The 9,738-nt window shown below is 55.3% G+C and overlaps 1 long non-coding RNA gene across 4 annotated transcripts in view; it reads left to right on the forward strand.

The window, feature by feature from the left end:
* Positions 1 to 9,738, forward strand: part of LOC145723788 (uncharacterized) — a 48,344-nt gene that overhangs the window by 33,100 nt on the left and 5,506 nt on the right. The window contains exons 1-3 of one of the 4 annotated variants that reach the window (XR_014149064.1): positions 29 to 4,981; positions 5,845 to 5,941; positions 6,033 to 6,329. This is a non-coding gene — a long non-coding RNA (uncharacterized LOC145723788). Of the gene's footprint in view, positions 1 to 28; positions 4,982 to 5,844; positions 5,942 to 6,032; positions 6,330 to 9,738 lie in introns of those variants that run through there. The other 3 variants (XR_014149062.1, XR_014149063.1, XR_014149065.1) reach the window with 3 other exon arrangements.

The raw sequence follows: 9,738 nt of genomic DNA on the forward strand, positions 1-9,738 counted from the left end.
CAAATAAATAAATAAAATCTTTAAAAAAAAAAAAAAAGAAAAGAAAGTGATTACATAAAGGGCACGCAGAGGAAGCCAGCCCTGTGCTAAGTATTTTTTATAAAAAGTGGTGTTTCTAATCTTCACAGTCTACGCCTCAATAAGAGAGGGGAGGTTCAGAGAGGTTAAGTAACTCGCCTAAGGTTGCACAGCTAGAAAATAGAGCCAGGTTTTCAGTGCAGGTCCACTGGGCTCCACAACCTTATGTTGTGGTTTTGATTGTTATTTCTTGTGACGACTGCTTGCAGAGCTCTCGGTGGCACATATTTTTTTAGATCGAGGGGAATGTGTTAGTGTGAAGTGTACATCTCGGTAACTCTTCACATACGTGCACACCCATGTCACCACCACCCAGAGCAAGATACATTTCCAGAAGTTTCCTCATGCCCCTTCCAGGTACTCACTCTTCTGACCTCTATCACCACTGATCAGTTTTTCTTGGAACCACTCCTCCGTCTGAGGCAAGAAGGAAGACAGGAGCATTTCGGTGTGGGGGGAACTGGCCAGAGACACACTGCCCAGGGCAGCATCGGAGGGGACAGCCGCCACCGACAGCCGGGAGGTGAGGCTGCCATGGGCTCCCGGGGGGGCGGTGAAGAGGTCACGGGCCAGCGCGGGCCAGGGAGGCGACAAGAGATGAGTGGAAGTGTTGCGGCCACCACCCTTCCCCCCACCCCTGCCCCCAGGGGCCTCTCTGAGTCACAGTGTGGCTGTGCGCTCGGAACTGGTCCTTTCTCATAACTGAGGAGGGCAGCGAGCGGACAGTGGGAGGCCCTGGGGCCTGGCCAGCTCTGGGGATGGGAGTGTCAGAGATGGGCCGTGCATACACAGTTCCGAGTGCTGAAAGACTGTGGCGGGAACCGCCACTTTGCTGACTGCTTACACGTGGGGCAGGCCCCCCAAAACTGCCCAGTTCGGTGCTAGAGGGATGTGACAGTCCAGGGAACCCATGAGTCTCTTGGGGGCTGCTGTAGCTCCCCCAAACAGGACCCCAGAACGAGCCTGGCGGCTCTTTGTGTTACTGGAAGGAAGCACGGGCTCATAAGTCCAAAGATCCTGGCTTCAAATCCCGGCGCCACCATGACTGACAGTGCTGGGATTAGGAGGTGCTCCTCGATGCCCCGAGGGAGCAGCGTTGAAGGGGCTGTCCCTCTCTGGTGCCCCCCACCTCGTGCACTGCACCACCCGAAGAGTGAGTGCCTCCTGAGGAGGCAGGTGCCCGGGGCACAAATGAGTTCATGGCAGCAACATAGAGCCACTGAGATTGGGGACTTGGGACACAAATGGGGATTTGCGACCTCAGCATGGCCTGATGTACCTCGATTAACAACTCGGTGAATATTGGTTGCCTGGCTAAATATGTTAATCGGGGCACATTAGGCTATGCTGAGGTCACAAATCCCCAAATCTCGTGGCTTGACCCAACGGAAGGTTAATCTTTGCTCCCGGAGAGTCCAGTGGAGTCAGGCAGGTCTTCCCCGACTTGGAGCTGAGCCTCTGGCTCTTCCTCCCCACGTGTGCTGGGGTGTCGGCATCCTCCAGGGGCTCGAGTGAAATGTGGAATCCCAGGCCCCCCCCAGAAGCAGAATCCGCATTTTAATGAGGCCCGCCGGTGTTCGGTATGCGTGTTTCAGTTTGGGAATCACCCAAGGTCACCTTGGAGAAGAGGGGTGGAGAAGGCACACTGGGCCTTCACGGCCTCAGACCAGAGGTGATGCTCCTGCTTCATTGGCCTAGTCTGTGTCATATTAATTTTATCCTAGGAGCAGCTTTGCGTTCTGTTGTTCTTCCACATTCTTCTTTGGTTCTCTAGTGCGTTGATCTGTTCCCAGAAGTTTTTCTGTTCTGTACAGCTGGACCTTAGTTGGGCCCTCAGATACCGAGCTGTTCCATGTCCTCGGCGGGGTCACCTCCATCAGGAAGGTCCACACGATGGGCCTAGCAGATGACCACGGCTTGCCCAGGTCTGGGCTCCTGCCCCGGAACATGAAGCTGCATCTCTCCAAGACTGGCCGCCCCCACACTGTCCTTGCTCACGGCCATGTTGGGAGAAGCTCATAGAGTTCCTGCGGGCTGCCTGTGGCCGCGGTCTGCAAATACCCAGCCCCCCGGCGCCTCTCCCTGGCCCCTTCTCCCACACGTTCCCCAGTCTGGGCAGGAGTTTAGAGGTCTGCTCCTGACCCTGAGATCCCAGGTGCCACGCTGAGTTCCTTCTCCCACCCCTAGGACAGCTGTGGAGCTTGGACAGTTTTAACACTTGGCTTCAGTCTGCGCTGGCCAGGTTCTGCGTGCAGGGACCAACGCGGTCCTCCCCCAAAGGGGGGCTGGAATGTGGAGCTCTCAGCACACGCATGTGATCACCTCTGCACATGGCTTCACATGGCACTGTGACCCGGGGGGCCTGGCAACAAACTGGTCCTCACTGGCTGAGTGAGGGGGCTGGCCCAGGGGCTGCGCCAAGAGTGCAGCTGGTGAAGCATCGATAAGCCTGCTGGGGAGCTGGGGAGCTGGGAGGAAGCCATGCTGGGACGTGGGGAGGGCTTTGGAAATGGGCACAAGGCTTTATTTACAGACTTAGTATGGCAAGGAGATGGCGCCGAACCTCGCACGCATTAGGTGCCAGATATGTCTTTGGCGCATGCATGCATGAATGAATGAATGAACTGGGGGACCAAAGCTCTAAGCCGAGCTCTATAGCTGTACATTCCTGGGACAGTTCCTTGGCCTTGCTCGGCCTCAGCTTCCTCGTCTGTTAAATGGGAGAGGGGCAAACTCCACATTTTTTAGGGCCTCTTGGCTCTAGGAATCTGTTTCTATGCCCCAAAGCATGGAGTGACAGCTCTGATCCAGAGGGAAGCATGGAGGGAGGGCCCTCAGGAATACAGAGTTCCAGAATGTCAGGAGGCCCAGGTGGTTCCTATAAACTCATTGATGCCGACTAATTACCAGAGTTCAGGAGACCCCATTGAGTTGGAACCAGTTGTTGCTCATGAGGGACTGGGTGTCAGGGCAGAGCTAGCTCTGCTCTTGGCCAGACATCTCTTGGAGGAGGCAGATAATGGGTTAGGTTATTCCCTCCCCATCAAAGAGCCCTTCCATCAGCGGGGATATCTAGTCTTCGGGGACTTACCTCTCACTGTCTGAGTCCCAGTGGTGCCATTACCTGCCCATATCCATACCTAATCCATCCATCCATCTGTCCATCAAACCAACTATCTGTTCATCCATTGATCCATTTGTTTGTTTATTCATTCCTTCAGCCATTGATCCATCCATCCATCCATCCATCCACCCATCCATCCATCCATCCATCCATCCATCCACCCATCCATCCATCCATCCATCCTTCTATCCATCCATCTGTATATCCATCTACCCATGCATTCATTCAACAAACACTGAATTCTTTATGCCCTACTAGTACATAAAGAATTAAAATAAGGTCTCTGCCCAATGAGCTCTCGGGTTAGAGGGGAGGAGAGAGACAAGTGGGGGTGATTACAGCACAGTCAGTGGGAAAGCAATGAGAGAAGAGGACCTAACCCAGTCTGGGAGGCAGGAGAGGTGGTTTTCGAAGTCTTACTTGAGGAGGTGACATCTGAGCTGAGTCTTGAAGCAAGAGTAGGAGTTGCCCAGGCAAAAAGGCAATTAAAACAGAGGATAGTAGCATGAGAGCAAGAGCCATTTGGGGAGCTGTGAGCAACGGAGTCTGGATAAAGCCCATAGAGCCAAGCAGGAGGCAGACTGAGATGAAGCTGGAGAGGCCTGGTCACAGGGAGGGCCCTGTGTCAGCTGGGGAGGACAGTTGTGGCTGGGGGTAGGAATAGGGACAGAGGCCTTGGACATCCAGGGACAACTAGAGATGTAGAAAAGCTCTGGGTCAGGTATCAGAATGCCACCTTCCTTCCTCCTCTCTACCCCTGAGTGGCCTTAGGGGAGTCACCTGCCCTCTCAGGGCCTCAGTTCCCCCACTGTGACATGACAGCGTGGCCCTCTGTGGCCTCTTGGGAGCCTTCCAGCTCTGAGGGAGCCCTTGAGTCACATGTGGTTAGCAAAACCAATGCCCACATGAACATCTGGCCTGGCCTGAGGCACGAGTGAATTGCTCCCAGTCCCTGTGTGTGTTGGGGGCGGGGAGGGCATTGGTTAGGAGGACCCTGGTTAGGGGCCGCCCCTATAGGGCTCTCAGTCCTGGGACAGAAGGATGTGCTAAGAAGGGAGTGAGTCACCAGCCAGTCATCAGTTTGGGCCCCAGGGTCCTCAGGTAGAGGATGGGGAACCCCAATCCTAGCTCCTGGTCACCCCCGAGCCCCCTCCTCAAGACAGCAGACCCCTGTTCAGAACAAACTCCCATACAAAACTCTAATATTTAAAACAGGCCCAAGGAAAACGGTTTAAATGGTTTGGTAGGAAGCAAAGGGTAGGGGTCTTCAGCTGGGGCTCTGGGTCCTCTCGACCCCCCAGCAGCTCCTGGGGCCCTACCACTGTGCCATATTGCCTCTTAAAAGATGGCCTGAAGCACCTCGCAGTTTCTACTGTTTGGGATTCAGACAAAAAGACAGAAGTGATTCAGAAGGAAGGGAGAGACCCAGTCACGTCCTGGCTCTGTCACTCGCTGTGTGACTTTGGGCGAGTCACTCCACCTCTCTGGGCCTCAGTTTCCAAGCCGAGTTGTCATGCGACTTAAAGGGCTGGGGCATAGCTGCACTCAGCGGATGGTAGCTCATCCCGACGGGTCCTTCCCCCCAGTTTGCAGCCGCTGGCTTTGGGTGGGGAGGAGGCTGGAGCTGCAGCTGAGACTCGTCCTTCCATCTCCAAGCTGCTTGGATCTGTCTCCAGGAGAAGCTGTTTCTCTAACCCACAACCCCTCAGAAACGACCAGCCACAGCCTCCCTCTGGCACAGCCCCTGCTGTAAGGATCCCAAGACCTGCCCCCTCAGAGGTAATGTCACCCTGGGACACCAGATGGGCCTACGGGCTGCCCAGGGCTGCAGTGAGGGGCATCCGGACCAGCTTCCAGGAGCCCAGTGCAGGAAGTGGGACAGGGAGGCTCCCCATGCCCCATCCCTCCAGCTCCACCAGCCCCACCCGCCCCACCGGCCCCAGAGAAAACACTTCATTACTGGAAACCCAGCCAGGCAGAGGGGGTGGAAGTGGCCGTGTGAGAGGAAACCTCACAGGGTCAGCCAAACCTCGGCCCCCGAGGCCAGCAGCCCACGGACTGGCCACGTGGGGCTGGCTCACTGAGCTGTTTACGGAAATACTGGCCCCGAGGCCTGCCCAGCTGCTGGGCTGGATTCCCATGAGGTACCCCCAGGCCCCAAAGTGCCAGCCTGGCAGGGGACATCAAAGGCTGCAGCTGAGGCCTCGTTTTCCTCACTGCCCACCTGGGGAGTGGAAAACTGAGGAGCCCCCCAGGGAACAGGGGGTGGTAGACACGGGTGAGGTCTTCAGGCTGGCCCTGGGTCCTCCTGGTCCAGCTTCCTGAGCTGGGTCAGGGGACCAGGCCCTTTCTGGACACCCCTGGAAAATGGCATCAACTTAAGAGAAGCTCATGGCCAGTGGACTCTGGAGCCAGGCTGCCTGGGTTCAAATCCTGATCTTGGCCCTCACTGGCTGTATCGCTCTGGAGAGTTTGGGCAACTTTTCTGTGCCTCAGTTTCCCCATCTGTAAAATGGGGGTGACGGTAATAGTACACACTTCATGGAGATGTTGATAGAATGAAATAATCTCATATGTGCCAAGTACGGCAGGCAGCCCCAATCACTCCCCAAGTGCCATGTTTGTCATGGAAATCTTTTCAGCTTAAATATCTGCTGAGTGTCCACACCATGATTGAGGAGCTGAGGTTACAGAGATAAATCTGATTTAGTTCCTGCCCCAGGGAGCTTCAAGGTCAAGGTGAGCGTTTGGGGGATTAGGAGGTCAGGGGGGTGGGGTGGGGGGTGGGGGGTTTATATACCTAATTACCGTAGTCACAATGGAAATGAAGGGGTGAGTATCTGCCTCTCCAGTGTCTCTGTTTGTGGGAGCAGGGGCCACATGAGCCCAGTCACACCGCTCTATCCCTGCACCCAGCACGGAGGCCAGCACCCACTCGGCTGCGGAACCAGTAGACAAACACCTGATCCTTCTGAGCCTGGAAGGCGGCAGGCCCTGAGCCCAGCGCTCTGCGTGCATGACACCCTTCCAGCTCCTCAGCACCCGGATGGAGTCGGTCGTGTCAGTCTTTCTGTATTCGGAGAAGCAAACAGAGGCTCAGCGAGGCCAGCCCAAGGTCCCACAGCTGGTAAGTGGCAAAGCCAGGCCTGAACCCACACTGAAGTTCAGAGCCTGCATTTTTAACCACTAAGCTCCCCATCGTCAGTGTGGTATTAAATTGCACAGCAACCCTCAGGCCTGGGAGTTCAGAGCTGTGCCCAGCCCGGCCTGAGAAGATCCAGAAGGATCTTAGGGGAGGGAGGACACTCTAGGCAGAGAGACTCGCCTGTGGAGAAGCAAAGAGGCAGGCCCAGACCACTGTCATACTAGTCTCTGCAGCACGAGCTGCTTGTGGACTAGCGAAGACTGGTGCGCAGGGCTGGGGTGTGGGAGTGATGTGAGCAACAGGGGAAAGGACTGAGGGATGTCTGCAGACAGCCCAGAATGCCAGGAAAAGGTTCCGACTGACCCGTGGGGTGTGACTGGCCAGTCCGGAGCAGAGTTTGCATGTGACCAGATGGATGCCCACTCTGGTGGCCAGGATCAAAGATGAATTACCAAGGAAGGAGTTAGGACGCAGCGGGGGAAACCAATTGGTACAAAGGACAAAGCTCAGCATTGTTACTGGCGATGAGCTGTCTCCCCCAGATCAACCCTTACCTGCCCCGTGTTCTACTTCATCCAAAGCAATGTGTGTGTGCCTTTGGGGCCCAGGGCCTGGGCATGGAGTGGCCAGATTTGGAGTCCTTGCAGCCCAGAAACGTGCCTTCTTCCCCAGCCCAGCCTCAGTCCTAGCCCCAGCGATGACCTACTCTAGGGCTTAACCCCACTTTGCCCACAGTGGCTGCCAGCAGTAGGAGGAGGCCCAGAAGGTGTGACCAGGGGCAGGTGCCCGCAAGGCTCTCAGCAGCCAAGCCTTCACCCCCCAGCCCACCTGGCATTCAGCCACATGGGAGTTCAGCTCTCGGACCTGGCCAGGTGCCCGGAGGTCTCCCTCATTCATAACATAGACAGTCATGAATGAGAGGGATGTTGTGAGGATTGATCGGGGTCTTGGATGTGGGGCATGGAGCACAGCGCTGGCTCAGGGCCGATGCTCTGTAACTATGAGCTCAGTGTCATCACCACTGCAGCCTGAAAGCAGAAGCCACCGTCTGGTCTGGGAAGAACTCGGAAACCGCCCGCTGTGGCCTGGAAAAGCTCAGAGGGCATCTGGGCCATCCCCCTGTCCCCAGGTGCCTGGCGCCTGACTTAGCTCGGGGAGGTCGGTCTCCCCCAACGGGCATGGGGGCCCCTGGCTTGAGTCATGCATCTGCACCTCGTGGGGCACAGGCTGGTGAAAAGCGAAAGGAGCCATGTCCGGGCTGCATCGTGCAGGCCGTGTGGTTAGACCACGCTGGCCTACCCTGAGCTCTGGCCCTCCGTCACAGTCCATCCCAGGACAAGTTACTCCGCGTCCCAGTGCCTTGGCTCCTTCGTTTGCAAAATGGGCGTATCGTAGTTCCTGCCTCACTCACTGGGTCCCAGTAAAGATTAGGAGAGAGGGGCCGTATACATGCTTAGCACGGGGCCCCGCATGTGCGAAGCACATGGTACATATTAGCAGTCACCGTGGAGCAGGGCCATAAGTCAGGAAATTTGCAGAGATTCAATACCGAGAGAAGGGGGGGTAAATGGGTAAATCATGAAAACGGTGCCGTACGCACAGGTGGATGAAGGTGCAGGCCGCCGAGAGAGCCGGGACACAGGGCGGTGGCTGGAAAGGGCCCAGCCTCCTTCTGGGGAACGGTCAGTAAGAATAACACACAAGCAGCAGCTTTTCCCAGAGTGAGCCCGAGGCGTGTGCTAGGTACGGTGCTCATGTGCTCTGCACAGAAGAGCTCATTGCTGTCCCACGACAACCCTGGGAGGAAGGGCTGGGCCTAGGGTTGGCAGCGAGATGACAAGGGCACATAATTTAAGGGACATGGAGTCTCTCCTGCCTCAAGCCTGCACCTCCTTAAATGTCGTGTCCTAGGCACCCAGCTTGCCTCATCCTAGTCCCAGACCTGCTGTGAGTTGGGATAATAATTAGCCCCATTTGATAGATGTGAAAACCGAGGCTTTGCCAGGCTGGGCACCTGTCCAGTGTCACATGACTAAGAAGAGGCCAACTCCAGTTTTCTTAGATTTTGAAGCCTGGACCTCTTTTTACCCTGAGGAGCGGCCTCCCAGCCTAGGGATACAGGGTCCCAATCCACCTCCCCAGAAGGCCCAGCGACCGGGAGAACTGCCTGGAACCGCCCTCCTCTGGCTGGCCCAAGGTGGCCCAGAGAGCTGGCCTGTAGGGCAGAGGCCTGGAGATTCCGCCCCACATTCCTGTGGGTTAAGTCTGGGGACCCAGGCTCCCAGGATCAGCCATCACGTTCCCCAGAAAGAATCTCTACTCATAACAAACCCCAAAGGTCACTCATCTGGGAAGGAGCATTCTGTCTCCACCCCTGGGCAAGAGAGAGGGCCCCAGCTTTTATGGAGACCACCCAGGTGCCTGGATGGGGGTGACCTGCTTCTGGCTGGTCTGTGCACCCCTCTCCCTCCTCTGGGTCTCCTCTGTGGAAGGTGGTTGGATGGGACAGGTGGACAGAGAGGACGAAGGAACATCCCAGTAGAGGAAGCCCCCTCAAGAGCTCTAGTGCAGGAAATGCCTGGGCTCTGGACTCAGCCTGCCTGAGCTCAAGTCCCCCTCTCACCGTCTCCTAGCTCTGTGGCCTTGGACGCGTTACTTTACCTCTCTGTGCCTGTTTCCTCTTCCAGAAATGGGGATGATAATAATATCTACTTGCATGAGGATTAATTAAATGAGATCCATTCATTCAACAGCTATTTACTGAAGGCCTACCAACTTCCAGGCAGTGAATAATAAAGCAATGAATAGAAGAGACAAAACTCTCTGCCTTCAAGATTTTTTTTTTTAAGATTTTATTTATTTATTTGACAGAGAGAGAGATAGCGAGAGCAGGAACACAAGCAGGGGGAGTGGGAGAGCGAGAAGCAGGCCGACTTCCTGCCGAGCAGGGAGCCCGATGTGGGACTCGATCCCAGGACCCTGGGATCATGACCTGAGCCGAAGGCAGATGCTCAACGACTGAGCCACCCAGGTGCCCTGCCTCCAAGATTTTAAAGAGGAAATATCATGATGAATATTATTTACTTCAGAAAATGCTGGTACCAAAAAATATATATATATGAAGCAAATATAGTAAAATGTTAACAGTAGTTAAATCTAGGGGATGGGCAAAGAGCAAATGGGTATTTTCTATGCTTTTCTGTATGTTTGAAATATTTTATAAATACAAAGTGAGAAAGAAAAAGAAGTGAGATAGAGAAAGAACAGAAGGAAGGGAGGAAGGGAGGAAAGGAGGAAAGGAGGAAGGAGGAGGGGAGGAAGGGAAGGGGGAAGGAGGAAGGAGGAAGGGAGGAAGGAGGAAGGGAGGAAGGGAGGAAGGGAGAAAGGAGGA

The sequence above is a fragment of the Leptonychotes weddellii genome, chromosome 10 (assembly GCF_054177405.1).
Source record: "Leptonychotes weddellii isolate Sample4059 chromosome 10, ASM5417740v2, whole genome shotgun sequence".
NCBI lineage: Eukaryota > Metazoa > Chordata > Mammalia > Carnivora > Phocidae > Leptonychotes > Leptonychotes weddellii.